This window comes from Macrotis lagotis, chromosome 1 (assembly GCF_037893015.1).
Source record: "Macrotis lagotis isolate mMagLag1 chromosome 1, bilby.v1.9.chrom.fasta, whole genome shotgun sequence".
Classification (NCBI taxonomy): Eukaryota; Metazoa; Chordata; class Mammalia; order Peramelemorphia; family Peramelidae; genus Macrotis; species Macrotis lagotis.
This window is the reverse complement of record NC_133658.1, coordinates 456,597,921-456,614,626: the sequence shown is the minus strand read 5'-3', so window position 1 is coordinate 456,614,626 and position 16,706 is coordinate 456,597,921. Positions and strand designations below refer to the sequence as shown.

At 35.5% G+C, this 16,706-nt stretch overlaps 1 long non-coding RNA gene across 3 annotated transcripts in view; it reads left to right on the top strand.

The window, feature by feature from the left end:
* LOC141506606 (uncharacterized) overlaps nt 1-16,706 on the top strand; it is a 226,245-nt gene that overhangs the window by 19,759 nt on the left and 189,780 nt on the right. The gene's annotated exons all lie outside the window — the stretch shown is intronic.

Here is a 16,706-nt window from a genome sequence, read left to right as displayed (position 1 = left end):
TCCATGGTCACTATTCTTGGCTGCTGATTGCTCTCCATTTTCTTGCCCTCTTCAGGCATCTGGTCCATTTAGGATGTGTGCAGTGGAAAAATCCCATCTGTTCTACATCTTCTTGAAGTTTGTGTAAGAGTCCCTCAAGGATCACAAATGGTACATTGTTTTTTTAGGCTGTGACTTGGTATATTTTTGGCCCTCAGAGATGCCACTGAGCCAACTATTTCTGGCCAAATAACAGAATTACCAAAAAATGTCAAGGTACATTGTAGTTCTTGATTGCATGTTTGGGGATCTGGGAAGGCATTTACATGTTTGCTTACTCTGTTCCATGCTGGAGCAAAGAGAATCCAGTTCTGATGGTTTTGGACTGCAAACCACCTTTCTATTCCTATATGACTATGGAAAGTACAATTGACTGAACTCTGAAGGATTCAACATTCCCACTAAATTTAACCTGACATTTGCCATTTTAGGGAGGATATTGACTAACTGGTATTGACTAAGGGGGACAACATGGAGTCCATGTCACCTGAGGGATTACCTCAGACTAAACACACATCTAAAACAAAACTTATTATATTTGTCCCTAGACCTGGCTTTCTTCAAACTTTCCTGTTTGCAACCTTAGAGTTATCCTTGACTTTTTTCCCTCCCCTACCAATCTGTTGCTAATTCTTATCAATTCTGTCTCTTCTATATTTCTTACATTTATCTCCTTTCTATTCACTGCCATTATCCTAGTTACTGATCACCTGAACTATTGTAAAAGCCTCCCTTTAGATTCCTCTTTTCATTCCCTCCCTTTTACAACCAAATGGCAAAATCATCGTCATATAGCACACTTCTAATCATGTCACTCCCTCCCTCACTTAATAATTCTTGGTAGCTTTTTTATGGTCTTTAACATAAAATACAAACCACTTAGCCTGACATTTAAACTTTCCACAATCAACTTCCAGGGTTTCTTTCTGACCTTATTTCACACTCCTCCTCCTCCTTAAATACTCCATATTGTGACCAAGATGGACTACAAGCTGTTCAAACTTGACACGCTATCTCTTTTCCTACCCAACCCTGTGCATTTGCATAAGTCATCCCCCACATTTGGATTTCACTCCTTTCTCATTATTGCCTTTCAGAATTTTTATCTTCTTTCAAGATTCAGCTCAAGTGCTTCCTCCTCCACAGTTTCTTCCATAATTCTTCCAGCTGATAGTGTTCTCTGGCTCCTCTGTTTTGCTTAGAAGGAAGTTTGAATCTTTCCTTTGCCCTGTTATTTTCAATCCTGTATTTTACTCATTTGGGCACATGCCATAGTCCTCCCAGCAAAATATAAATTCCTTTTAAGGCAGAGGCACTAGATTTAATTGTTTTGAATTCTTAAGACCCAGCACAGTGACTTGCATGTAATACTAGGTGGTTAATATATGTTTATTGAACTGAATTAAACAGATCCAGGATCTTCGACAGTTCCTTCTAGGACTGGGTCTCTAGACATCTCATCATTTTGTTCCCCCTTTCTTGGGATGTCTTCTAGTTAGTCAATGTCCTTTCTTACATGTTATACCCATGATTAAAGTTTATACTCTACATAGCAAAGTTGTCATCTTCCTGCTGCCTCCCTAAATCTCAGAATTTCCAAATTGGAAGGGTCTTCACTGGCCATCTAGTCCAGCCTGTAGAAAAGAAACCTCTGTTAAAACATATGACCAGAGATTGACCAACCTCTAGTTAATCAAAATCAAGTCCTATCTTGTTAGCTTAGTCAAAAATTAAAATTCAGGTTCAAAGATTGATTAACACTGGGTGAGGGAGTAAGGCTCTTTCCTTTGAATCTTCATTGGTGCCATAGATCCTCATTCTCCTACTTCCCCTTGTTCAATTAGAGAATTATCTTTCCCAGGCATAGCTTAGGGATATAACGCATAGATAGTCATATATGCTTTTCTTGTATGTAGACATACATAAGCCAATCACCAATATGATATGATGTGAGAGTGCCAGTAGGTCCCTCAATTCTCTGTATATCCCGACCACCTGTCACCATTACATACATTCCTACCATTAGAGATGAATTCATAGTATTCGGTTAGGAAGGGCCTTTACTCTTTTTATTTTTTTTGGTTTTGGCAAGGCAATGGGATAAAGTGATTTGCCCAAGGTCACATAGCTAGAAAATTTTGCCACCTAGCTGCCCTAAAGGCCTCTAATCTTACTAATGGCTTTCTTTCTTTTTTAAAAATATGTTTTTATTTATTTTGTTAAATATTTTCCATTTACATGTAATTTTTTTAACTCTTATTCTTTTAAAAATTTGAGTTCCAAATTCTCTCTCATTTTCCCATTGCTACTCCATCCCTTGAAAAGACAAGCAATATGATATCAATTATACATGTGAAGTCATTTGAAACATTTACATATTGAAAGCTCCCCCCCCCAAGTCTAAGTATCTTTATTTCACTCAGACTGGAAATGCAATGACTTTCTATAAACTTGATGAGTGCCTTATAGTCCATTTGTTATTTAACAGAGAAAGAAACAGGCCCCTCAATTACATGGGCAATATTCTTCCCACAAACCAGGGCAGTCCTTTTGGTTCGAGAAAATGTAATTCATCAAATATGTATTAATCATAAAACACTAGGCGATTAAAAAAATGGAAGACCTTTTCTTCAAAAAGTGAAATAAGGAGATCTTTGAAATACACATACAAATAAGCATGATGCAAGAAGCAAAGGAAAGATGTAGGCAAAGATCTTTTGCCCTAGGACCCAAGATTAAAGCGAAGAGAGAGATAAAAGTTTCATAAGTGAGGTGGTCATATATTGACAGTATAGTGTGATGTAGTGATTGGGAGGCAGAAGATCTGAATTTTTCACCTGAATTGCAATTATTTAACTTTTTGAGAATGAGGTCTGCCATTTTTTAAATCGCCTAGTGTTTTATGATTAATACATATTTGATGAATTACATTTTCTCGAACCAAAAGGACTGCCCTGGTTGTGGGAAGAATATTGTCAATGTAATTGAGGGGTCTCACTTACTTTGTATTTTCGAAAGACTTAATGTCTTAGATTGCCAGGCTACAATGCAAACTATAATCAAAAGCCTGAAACCTCAGAAAGACTAGTTCTTTCTTGAGTCAGACTGATCCCTTGTCAGACTTGTGAAATATGAATCTTTCACTTCACCAGATGTCTGATTTCTAGCCTCTCCCTAGAGCCCTCTCCCTATATATCAGGGCAAATCAGGGCAATGTGACCTCAAAGTCAGATGGGTTGCTCTAGGGGACAAGGCCTATTGGGGTTCAGGTCACTTCCTTTCCCACCCAAGGTAGTGTTGTCAGAATCTCCAATTGTGAAGTAGTAGAGGTTTGTCCCTGGAGCCTCTAGAGAAAGGTCATGAAATTTTAACAATTAGGTGAAAAATGACTGATAATAGTTCACTTTTACTAGGAGAAATTGCAATTTAATGTAGGGTAAACTATGCATTAAGACTCAGAGAAATGAGTCTCTAAAAGATATGTTTTAGATATCAGATCTTGCATAGTTTCAGGGAGATAATGTGGGATAAACCTTTCTGGAATCATGAAATCTGTCTTCTCCATCAGTGTCTGTATAAATTTAGTCCTATATGATGTTATGATCCATGGGATTTAGAACCAGAAGAGGTCTTAGAAATTACCTAAAATAAATGAGGAAAAAGGTCTAGATGTGTAAGGGGGCTTTCCCAAAGCAACAAATAAATTGCAAGTGTAGAATTTCATCCCAGGTCTAATTTGATACTGAATTCAGTGATCTTTGTATTATACTGTTACCTTTATCCTGATCCCTTCAAAGGTTCATTTCTTCAGGAAAGATGTCCACCTGTTGTCAGCAGGTAATTCTCATTAATGTCATAATTCCAGACCTAGGTTAGGATAGGTTGGATTCTACTGGTGCTCTTTTGGAAATCTGGGGTCTCTCAGAGGTTTTTTTCCCCCTAGATGTTATTAAGCCCCAGAAAGCTACTATTTGCTTACAATGATGTATAATGGCTCTGAGATCTGACAAATCCCTCCCGTTCATTCACAGCACTAACTTGCCCATACAGAGCACCCTGGTAGAGTTTTTTTTTTTTTTTGATGATTAGACAAACAGCCCATGAATATTTGTATGGGAACGAGTCTTAACAAATGTTTGCTGAGTCTTCAGCTGCTAGTGAAAGGAGGAAGAAGCTTGTTTAACAGAACAAAGATTTAGGTCAGCCTTTAGAAAAATTAATGGATGTGAAGACTCAGGCTATCCCACTGAGGAATTGGGGGTGAGGAAGGAATGTTGGGCAGAGTTAGGTAGCTGTCATGGGAAGAGAGAGGAGCAAGGTTGACTCTGTCATCAAAGCTAGCACCTGCAGGGAATATGATGGGGTATCAGGGTCAAGGTTTGGACAGCCTTGGTGCTAAGCCTTCTGAGTAGGGGTTTCTATTTCTGCTTCCCTTGCTTTCCTATATTTGACCCAAGTGTAAGATTTGCCACATCCCAATTTTGCTCTTTTTTTCCTTTTTCCTTTTTTTGGGTCCCTGTGGTTGGGTCTCCTATCAGAGTGGTGCATTGGAGCCAAGAAGGAGGATGTTGCTTGGTCAGGATCTCCTAGGTCCTTGAGAGAAATTGACATTTTGGCAAAAATGAAAGGTCCTTTTCCTCAGTGAACTAGGAAGTTCTACTTTGCTAGAGTCTACAGGACCCGGATCTCAACCATTTTGAATTCAGTTTTATATTAAAAACCCACAGGGCTAAAGGTGTGTGAGATTTGACAAAATTTATTCTCTTTTCTGGCCTGGAGAGGATTTGGCTGTTAAGACAAGTAGAAAATGCAAAGAGACTGATATAGACCTGGATTCTAGTCTTAGCTCTTCTGTTTATTATCCATTTGACCTTGAACAGCCACTTGTTTTCTTTGGGCCTCAGCAACTCATCCTTACATCACAGGAGTGTTGTGAGGTTCAAATCAGTTATTGAAATCCTTAAATATATGATACTATCAATTTCAGTGATGAGCACTGCCATCTATGCCCCTTGTCCATGACTGCTCAATGTTCATTAGCTCAAAAGTATGTTTATTTTTCTTGATATTGTGAGAACAACAGGAAAGTACATGGAATATCATCCCTAATTGGCGTTACTTGACCAACCCATCTTTTCTAACCACACATTTCTTTGAAATATCCTTTTATCGGTTATTTCTTTTGATTAATTCTTTATCTTCAATTTTAAATGTTTGGAGGTTGTAGACCTCCAAATGAGACAATGTACATTTTATCAGCCTTTGAAGGGACTTGTGAACTCAAAAAAACCCAACCCTTTCATCTTTTCTCCCCAACAATTATATCAACTTGGTGTGTGACCTTGGGCCAGATTCTTTCCTTCTTTGGACCCTAGTTCTCAATTTATAAAATGAGAGGGTTGGCTTTAATAATCTCTAAGGTCACTTTCATTTTTAATATTTTCACAAATTGCTATGAGTTGCATTTCTGGGACCCAAGTTTTGTATAATGGATACTGAGCTGATCTGGGAGTCAGGAAGCTCTGGATTCTAGTCCTACCTCTGATATATCCTGACTGTGTGACTCATAGTTTAACTTTTTTAAAGTTTTTTTAGGCAATTGAGATTATGACTTGCCTAGGGTCATACAACTAGTAAGTGTCTGAGGCTGAATTTGAACTCAAGTTCTCCTGATTCCATGGTCCATGCTCTTTCTATTGCACCAACTAATATCCCTACTTTAACTTCTTAGTGGCAGTTAGTTCTTTAAAACTATAAGTTGTAGAGTAGGCATTGATATGCCTTAGCAGAGGATATGTGTCCCTGAAAGCTACCTACACCAAAGATATCACAGGTCTGATCCTTTTTTCTGCCGCCCCCCCCCACACTCCTGCAAAGGACTAAAATAACACAACTAAGTTGAAGCTAGAGGATGTGAGTTGGAAGGTGGAGAGGTCAGGTTCTGTGAAAGATGGGATCAATGTCTTCATAAATATAGGAGAAACAGGTGGGGTGATATGACTAGTCTTTTGTGCTGAAACCAGCAGTGTCAAGGCAAATGCCCAACTAAGTTTGAGACCAAAAGTTCTCAGAAGAGGTCATTTTTTTCCCTAACACATGTAGTATATGAGTCATTCAGTTTGCCTTGAACTTAATGGAAACTTCTGAGCATGCAGGTATATCTACCTGTCTCAAGTCTCTCCCTGCTCCAATCCATCCTTCATTAAGTCACCAAAGTGTTTTTCCTAAAGTACAGGTCATTCCCCTCCCTCAATAAATTCCAAGGATTTCCTATTGTTTCTTGGTTTGATACAAAATTCTGTTCGGTATTCATAGTCCTTCATTTCCTAGTTCCATCCTACCATCTTCTTATGCTTTCCTTCTCTTCTATCCAGAGATACTAGCCTCCTTACTGTTCCATGAACTAGGCACTCTATCTCTGCTTCAGGCATTTTCTTTTGCTGTCCTCCATGACTGGATTGCTCTCTCTTCTCATCTCTGCCTACTGGCTTCCCTGAATTTCTTTTAGTTTCAACTAAAATCCCATATTCTACAGGAAATCTTCCCCTATGTTTCTTATAATTTATAATGCCTTCTTGTTCTTATTTACCTCTTGTTAATCCTATGCATGTTGATTGTGTTTATTTATTTGCAGATATTTATTTGTGTATATTTATTAGATTGTTGAAATTTCCCTCCATTCTTGAAGAAAACCAAGACATTAGGGAGGTGATGCCTTGATGTGCACATGAATTGAATTTGAGTGAGGGTGTGCTGTAGTCACAGCCTCACTTTCTTCTTTGGAATCATCTGGGTCCAGTGGCCAGATATGAATCAGAAGGTCCTGGATATGAGGCAGTCAGAACCCAAGGCAACAAATGTGTGGGAGTTACTGAGAGGCAGATGTTGGATCTGTTGTAAGAAAAAACTCCCTATCAATTAGTTATCCCAAAGTGAAATTTACAGTCTCATGACATAATAGGTTATTCTCTAGGAAGACTGAATTTTATGAACATATAGACATAAGACATATGGAAGAGAGTCCATATTTTATATCCAGGCATTCTCCAAAAAGAAAGGGAACACACATTTAAGAACCTATGAAGTGCTATTCACTTTGCTAAATTTTATCTCATTTAAGCTTCACACACACACACACACACACACACACATACCTTGCAGGAAACATATACTATTATTTCCTCTATTTTATAGATGAAGGAAAGATGAAGGAATTTAAGTTAGTGTCTGAGGCCAGATTTGAAATAAAATCTCCATGACTCCAGTCCCAGAACTCCATCCACTGTGTCAGTAGCTTCCATTTTCCATTTGAAGAAAAGATGGCTAACTTCTCTCATCCCCAGGAACTCATTCCATTTTGTGACAGCTCTAATTGTCTTTTCTCTCTTTCTGCATTGCATTCAATTTGTATTTATAGTCTTAGAATGTTTCTTAGAGCATACTTTCCTGACATCACATAGTTGGGATATCAGAAGTGGGACTTGAAACCAGGACATGCTATCTAGTTCTCTATCCACTATACAATTCTGCCTCTCAGGTTCAGAGTGGTACTGGTGATATTGGTATTTGTTAAGTCATTTAAAATCTATGCAATTTTTCTTATATTCTGCTGTTTTGTCACCATCATAGATGGAAGAAGGCTAAAGAAGACCATTTCACAATTTTATTTGTTTCATAAGTTACCATGACCAAATAATTCATCTCTTTGTGACCATTCCACTGATGATTTGTCTTTCCATACTTTGCTAAATTGATTTTTGGACTGCAGGTATTGCTTGTTGACTGAACTATACTCAAAGCATTCTTCAATTTTGTAGAACCATTAAGACATATGCTCTTATTGTATATCCTTCAAGAAACTGAGGTTTTCATACCATGTAAAAGAGTCGCTTGTCTTCAGGACTTTTCATTTTCCATTTGGAAAATGAGGGACTTGTACTTCATAACTTCTCAAAGTAATTTTCCAACTCTAAATTTTGATCTTGATGTGAATTCTCATTACTATTTCTCTGGATGCTGGCAGCAGCCTCCTTTCAAATATTTCCCTCTTTATTTTATCCCTTTAATCATCTATCCCCTTCATCTTATTTCCCTTTCTGGTTTAGCTAGTTTTGATGTTCAAATCTCTTTCCATTTACCTCTTATTCTGAACTGGAAAAGAAATATTTTTTTTAGGAAAACCAGAATCATGTTAATTTATATAGAATTAGACAATGGTGACAAGTGGTTTAGCATTGGGAAGCATTCATAGAGCTCAGAAAAATTAGAATAGAAAGGAATATTAGAGATAATCATAGAAGAGTAAAAACAGAATAAGGCTTCTTATAATTTCTTAAATAATCTTATCATAGGGAGAGAATTGTGGAAGAGGAACATCGACAAAGTAGCTGGTAACTGTATTTCAGCTGGATTCTGTTGCTCTTTGCAGCCTGCATTTGGCAGGAAGCTGCTAATTGCCAATCAAAGGCAGTTGAGCAACTAGCCTCCTCTGGAAGAAAAGACAGAAGACTATTATAAATAAATAAAGCAGTTTGCCTCTGGAATTGACCACCAACAAGAATTACAGAGAATTGAAGATCTCACTAGTATGGAGAGTGAGGTGAATTTTGCATTGAATAGAGCATGTGATATTTATCTTTATGACATCATTGAATAACTGTTATCTATGCTCAAAGTGCAGGTCCATGTCTTAGCAGGAGAGATAAAAGGTTTGAGGAAGGTCTCCACTCAAAAATGGAAGGAGGGTTTCAAACAACAAAGAAAGAAGACAAAAGATCAGAAGAGACCTAAGGGAAGTTTGACCTGTTAGGACATTGGAGGGTGAAAGAATGTCTTACAGAGTTAGAAGGGAAGAAGATCAGGGGTGTGTGTTGGAGCTTGCTTGTACTGACTTGAGAGTCACTTGTTAAAGTTTCAGGCTGAGCTTTTACAACTCAAAATTGGCAAAAGCTATAAATCAGTGCTAGATTTATTATTTTGGTGATTGTCTGGACTTAAGAAACTGATGGAGGAAATGTTAATGATGCAGATTAAACTTTGATGTGTGTCATTATATATATGTGTGTGTGTGTGTGTGTGTGTGTGTGTATGTGTGTGAAATTTAAAATGGAGAGTTGGTTGTTAAACTTTTATTAGTACAGCACTGAATAAGATTAATTTTTTTAATATTTGGACTAGAGCAAGAAATAAAAGACTTTCCCATAAAAGCACCAGTTGGATCCTCTGAGAAGAGAGCAACTGCTTTTAAAAATTACATTTTAATTCAAAAAAATTGGCAAAATGTATTTTCCTCTTCTTCCCATTCCCAACTTCATTGGAAAACAAAACATAAAAACAAAGCCACTGGAAGGAATACACATAATTAAGGGAAACCAATTCCTGTACTGACCATCTTCAAAATATCGGTATCCTGAGTCTATAACCTCTCTGTCAAGAGATATGTAGCATGTTTCCCCATGAGTCTTCTGGAATCGTGGTTGGTTATTCAATCAATTGGAGTTCTGAAGTCTTTAAAAGTTGCTTGACTTTACAATGTTGTGTTATTACAAAAATTATGTTCCTAATTCTTTTTTTTAAGAATTTTTGTAAGGCCCAAGGTCACACAGCTAGTGTATTTATTGTCTGAGAACAGATTTAAACTCAAGTCCTCCAGACTCTAGCACTAGTGTTCTTTCCACTGCACTACCTAGCTGTCCGTATTCCTAGTTCTTCTTATATCACTTTGTATCAATTCACACAAGTCTTCCTAGGTTCTCTGAAATCATCCCTTTCATTTATTTTTTATTTTTTAGGTTTTTGCAAGGCAATGGGGTTAAGTGGCTTGACCAAGGCCACACAGCTAGATAATTTTTAAGTGTCTGAGGCCGGATATGAACTCAGATTCTCCTTACTCCAGAGCTGGTTCTCTATCCACTGTGCCATCTAGCCGTCCCGCCCTTTCATTTCTTAAAGAATTAATTACATAATTTTCATATGGCAAAATTTATTCATTCATACTTCAATTTATATGTACAATTCACTTAGTTTTTGCTTCTTTGCCACACTTGAAAAAGCTGCTATAAGCATTTTTGCACCTATAAGACCTTTTCTTCTTCTTTTTTTTTTTTTTTGATCTCTTTGGGGTATAGGTCTAGTAATGGTAGTGCTAAATCAAAGGGTACACATAGTTTAGTAACTTTTTTTGCATGGTTCTAAATTGATTCCCAAAATGGCTTTACAAATTCATAGCTCCGCTTAATATCAATGTGCTTCATTTCCCATAGCCCTTCTGTCATTTTCCTTTTTTTTTTTTTTATCAATTTTGTCAGTTTATATCTGTCTTTGTCAATCTGATGAATGTGAGGTGAAATCACAGTTTCACTAATTTGCATTTCTCAAATTATTTTTTGAACTATTTAAAATTATGTTGTTGATAGATTAGTTACTTTCCTTGAAAAATTCCTATTAATATCTTTTGACTTTGAATCATTTAGGGGATTTTTCTTAAAATTTGAATCAGTTTCTTATATATTTTTGAAATGAGATCTTTATCAGAAAAACTTATTGCAAAGCTCCTCTTTCCCTAATTTAATCTGCTTCTCTTCTATTTTAGTTTTATTGTCTTTGATTGTAAAAATCTTATTGATTTTATATAATAAAATTTTCCTCTGTGCTTTTTTTATTTTACCTTCTGTGATTTTTTTCTCTTTTGCTTGGTTAAGAATCTTTTCTTCTATCTATAGATCCTTACTCTTCTAATTTATTATGATATAGTCTGAGTCTAAGCCATGTACCTATTAAGAGTTTATCTCTATATATTGTATGGGTAGTTAGTTTATATATATAGTATCTAACAGATTTTTTTTTAGTTTTTCCAGTATTTTTTTTCAATTCATGGATTCATACCTTAGTCACTAGAGTCTTTTGGTTTGTATACTTGGAGGTCATGTTGCATGTTATATACTAATCTGTTCCTTATTGATCAACCTTTCTACTTCTTAGCTATTACTCAATAATTTTTATGCTTACTGCTTTGTAGTATATAATCTGAGATCTGTATTGTTATGCTTCCTTCATTTCTACTTTTTTCTTTTCATTCTTTTCATTAAGATTTTTGACCTTTTTCCTCCAAAAATATTTTTCAGGATTTTATTTTGTTATTATTTTGTCTAACTCTATAAAATAATTCACTGGTAGATGATTAGTAGAATTAAATAACTAAATTAACTTAGCTAACATTTTTATATTGGCTCAGGCTTCCCAAATAATTAATGTTTTCCTTATTTTTATACCTGTCTTTATTTGTATAAAGAATGTTTTGTAGTTGAATTCATATAGTTTTCATTTGTGCATTAGAGGTATATTTTTGACATTCTATAGTTATTTTAAGTGGAATTTCTTTTTTCTATTCTATTCTATTCTTCTCTATTTTGTTGATAATATACAGAAATAATGATTTATGTGGGTTTGTTTTATGTCCTGTTACTTTGCACTAGTTATTACTTGTTTCTATTTATGATTAATTGATTCTTTAGGGTTCTCAAAGTAAGCAGAGCAGCTAGGTGGTGCAATGGTTAGAGCACTGACTCTGGAGAAGGAGGACCTGAAGTCAAATCTGACCTCAAACATCTGACACTTACTTGTTGTGTGACCTTGGGCAAGTCACTTTACCCTGATTGCCTCACATCCAGGGCCATCTCCTACTGTCCTGATCCATATGTGGCCACTGGACCCAGATGGCTCTGAGGAGAAGCCTCTTCTAGAATGAAGGACTGAGCAAGTTAACAGATCTATCATCTGCTGCAGATCTTTACCTATGCTTATTCTTTCAATTTTATTTTTCTATTGCTGTAGCAAGCACTTTTAGTGTCATATCAAAAAGTAAGTGATGATAATGGATATCATTGCTTTATTCCTGGTCTTATGTGAAAAGCCTCTAGTTAAGGTTGGTTCTTGGTTTAGAGAGAGATGACATATTTTATTAACAAAAGATCAATTCAGGCAGCTAAGTGATGAGGTGTATAGAGCACCAGCCCTGAAGTCAGGAGGACCTGAGTTCAAATCCTCTCAGATACTTAATACTTGCTTAGTTTGTGTCTTTAGGCATGTCACAGAACCCCACTGCCTTGAAAAAATCTGCCCCCTCAAAAAAGATCCATTTGTTCTCATATATTCTAATTTTGTAAAAAACAGGAATGAATATCGTATCTTGTCAAAACTTTTTCTCGAATCTGTTGATGTAGTCAATTTTTTTTATCATTCATGTCTTATTATATTGTCTGTATTCCTAATATTGAACCAAATCTGCATTCCAAGTATGAATATAAGTTGGTTATAGTTTGCAAATTTTATGAGATATTCCTGAAATCTCTTTGCTAATATTTTAAAATATTTGTTTCAATGTTTGTCAGGGAAATTAGTCTATTGTTGTTATTGCTGTTGTTCTCTGTTTTGACTATAATTGGCTTTGGTACCAAGGTCATATTTGTATTCCTTAGGTGATAAAAATTCTTTTTTCTATTTTTTCAAACAGTATGAATAATATTCAAATTAGTTATAATTTGAATATTTAATAGAATTCACTTTAAATTTATCTGGTCTCTCCCCCCTTCCACCTTGGGGGATTGTGACTTTTCTATTTCTTTTTCCTATTTTATACCCCCATTTATTGTTCTGTTAATCTGGATATTTTATAATTTTGTAAAACATTGCATCATTTAGATAGTTTAACATATAATTGGGCAAAGTTTTATAATAATTTCCTCTATTTTCTCTTTATTTGATGTTAATTCTTTTTTCCCCTATAGTGACAATTTTGTTTTCCAGTGATATAGATCTCTTTGATCTAAACTCTGAACATTCTTTTGGCTTTCCCTTATGCCTGGGATACTCTCCTTCTTCAGTTCCTTCTCCTGGCTTCTGTGGATTCCTTCAAGTTTTAGTTAAGTTCCATCTTCTGCAAGAAGTTTTTATCATCTTCCTTAATCTTAATGCCTACCCTCTGATATTATCCCTAATTTATTTTGTATATATCTTGTTTGTACAAAGCTATTTGCATGATGCCACCTTCATTAGACTGGAAATGACTTGAAAGCAGAAACATATTTTGATGTTACAGATAAGTGCTTAAATGTAAAAAAAATCAGTCTATGGTTTAGCTATTTAATTGTCAAAATATTCATAATTCAATTACTCCAACTCCTATTTTGTTAATCTCCCATAATTTAAAATTCTCAATTTTGGTGTTTAACATGTGTTGGTTTTCTAGTTTTTTTTTTTTTTTTTTAGTGAAATGTCCAATTTGTTGATTTTTTTCTAGCTACTGTCAAAGAATTTTGGCAAGTTGCATCATTGTCTTTATCCAATAAAATCATCTATGTTTTTTTTTCTTTGACCTACCAATTCATTTTTACCTCCTTTTGTTTTTTTTCCAAATTCAAGATTATTAAAGCTTTACAAAATCATTTCTATGCTTTCTGTGTTATGTGACTTCTGTTATGACTCCTGATGATATTAGGGTCCTATCTAAACAATTTATTTTTCTCCTTCACTTGTCTCTTGGATTCTTTTCTGACTTGTCAGACTTCTTTACTTTGTTCTAAAAATCTTTTAACCCTATAAGATGCCTCTAAGCCTGTACCCTTCTCACTCTGAAATATATCCTCCTTCTATGGTCTTCTCATATTGAGGAAGTGCCCAACCTATCTAGGCTCCCTCCTTTCCTCCTCTCCAATGTAAACTCTTGGAGGGCTTTCTTTTTGTTTTTATTTCTATTCCTAGCACAGTGCCTGGCACAGACTAAGTATTTAATAAATGTCTGTCTCTGTCTCTGTCTCTGTCTCTGTCTCTGTCTCTCTCTCTCTCTCTCATCTATCTATCTATATTTATGTTCTAATCTCTCCTTGTTTATTCCCTTATGCTTATTTGCATTAACTTGTTTTATATTACTCTTGACTCCTAGGTTGATATTTTCAAATTTTTACTAAGCTTAGCTCTTTCTGTCAGGAATGTTCAAAAGTTCTCTGTTTTATTAAAGTCCATTTTTCTCTCTGTAAAATATACCCATTTTTTGTTGAGCAAGTTAATTTTGATTAAAACTTGCAATTTTTGCTTTCTGGAATATTATTTCACATTTTTTATTCCTTTAAGAGGTGGCTTCTAAATCTTGTGTAAAACTGATTGACTAGTAAGCATTTAAATAGCTTCTGGATGTTTCTGGATGAATTTTTTTTTTTAGATTTTGGATCTAGATTTTGGCTATGATGTTCCTAGGAATTTACATTTTGTGGTTTCTTTCAGTAGGTGAGATGTGTTTTTTTCCCCCTAATTTCACTTTGTTCTCTAGTTCTAATTGTACTTGGCAGTTTTCTTAAATAATTTTAGGAAATAAAATACCTATGTTCTTTTTTATTTAGGTCATCAACTATAAGGTAGTTCAATTATTTCAAAATTATTTCTCCCTGAAATTTTACAGGTCTGTCAAAATTTAAAAATTTTTTTAGGTCAGTTTTTTATATGAAATTTTTTTCTAATTATTTAACCTTTTGAATTTGTCTTACTATTTCTTCTTGTCTCATGAAATCATTGACTTTCATTTTGTCTATCATAATTTTCTTTATTTTAAAATTTTTAAGTTTTTTTTTTATTTACAAGGCAATGGGGTTAAGTGGCTTGCCCAAGGCCACACAGCTAGGTAATTATTAAGTGCCTGAGGCCTATTTGAACTCAGGTACTCCTGACTCCAGGGCAAATGCTCTGTCCACTGCACCACCTAGCCGCCCCCATCTATCATAATTTTCAAGGAATCTGAGACTTGGTCAAAATTTTATGTTTCTTATATTAAATTGTTCATTCTTTTTGTATTACAGCCAGCATATTCTGAACTTCTGGAGGAAATGTTTGGACTGAGCTTGGTTATGTTTTATATTCTTGTGAATCTTCCTGTTGCTTTCTCAGCAATTTTAGTATTATATTATTCAAAAATCTCAGAAACAGTTCAGACTGATTGTCTGGACTGTTTTAGAGAATCCAAAATGATTTGATTCAGGGTGAAGTATGATCTCTGCCTTCCTGATTTTAGTTTTTGAAGCTCCTGATCTACAATTGGATCTGAGCAACACAATTATGAATTAGTTACTGGAGTTCAGTTGCTGTCAGGTAGTTGAAAGATCCTGCAGCTTCAGAGTGACAGAATTGCAGATTTTCCTTTGGTATGATCTCCTTGCCCTAGTTATTCTGTTACAGATTTTTAGACTGAGATGGAGGCTGGATCTGATATTCTTCTCTGCTCCTAGGACCAAAGCCAACCAGCTGCTGCTTCTTCATGTTTTTACTCCTTGCATACTACATGATCTGGGGATTTGAATTATTCTCTGTTGTAGTATACCTCTAGGACTAATTGCTTCCTCTGTCCATACTGAATGGAAGACCCAGATCTGGGTTATGAGCACCAGCGCTGCCATTTAGCTATTGTCTTGTTTTCTGTTCTAGGACCTTTTCTTTTCTCAATGCACAGTCTAGAGTTGAAATGCTCCAAACTTGTCTAGTCCCCATTCCATTGTCTGTCTCTCTTTGCTGAATTGGTCTGGAAAAAGTTTGCTGTGAATTTCCTTTGACTTTCCTTTTCTGAATATGGTCTGATGGGTTTTCTAAATCTTTCCAGGGATTAGTAGGATGGGTTACAGCTTATCACAATTTATTGCAGTTATTATTTATTCTTATTCCTACAACTTGGTTAGCAATTGTTATTGCTGTAAGAATTGATGATGTGGGGGCACTAGGTGTCACAGTGGATAGAGCACCGGTCTTGGAATCAGGAGGACCTGAGTTCAAATTTGGCCTCAGACACTTAATTCTTATTAAGCTGTGTGACCTTGGGCAAGTCACTTAACACCTTGCCTTGCAAAAATCCAAAAATTAATTGATGATGTGGATCCATAGGTTCTGTCAGAAATATTTGGGTAACATTAGAAGAAGACATTAGTTGTGGTGTACCAGCAGATGTTGGTATCTTTTGCAAATGAGCTGTTTAATGACTTGGTTTTGATAAGAAGATGATCTTTTGCTTATCCAGGGCCTGCCTCTTAAATATGATAGGGAATATTACATAAATTATTAAATCTGATTACCCCTGTTCACTTCCCTTGATTCATATGTGGATAAACAATATTGCCTTTAGGAACCTAGGAAATCCTTGCTAGGGATAAAGAAATCCTGGGCAAGAAATCAAAGAGAAGTTAATTAATTTTCATCGTAGAATTTGTGATCAAGGAGAATAAAGTCAAGCATAGTTTGATATACACTAGATCCTCAGAAACTAGATTTCACAATGCTCAGAGAAAGGACAAGTAAGACATATGGGAAGTTATCTCAAGTGGAGCATTAAAGAATTAAATCCTGAAGATACAAATGAAAGCTATTTTGAAGAAGAGGAGGAGGAGGGGAAGGAGGAGGAGGAGGAGGAGGAGGAGGAAAAGTTCTATCTTGTAGATGCACAGGGGACTTATCTACAACTGAAAATATAAAAATCACGTAAAAATTATGAAAGCAAGAAATGAAAATTAACCCCCCCCCCCACAAAAAGCACCATCCTGAAAGAACAATGTCCAGAGTGTTAAAGCCCATGGTAACCTGAAAAAAGATAATGAAAATGGGCATTTAAAAACTGTTAGGGGAAAGAGGAAGATCAA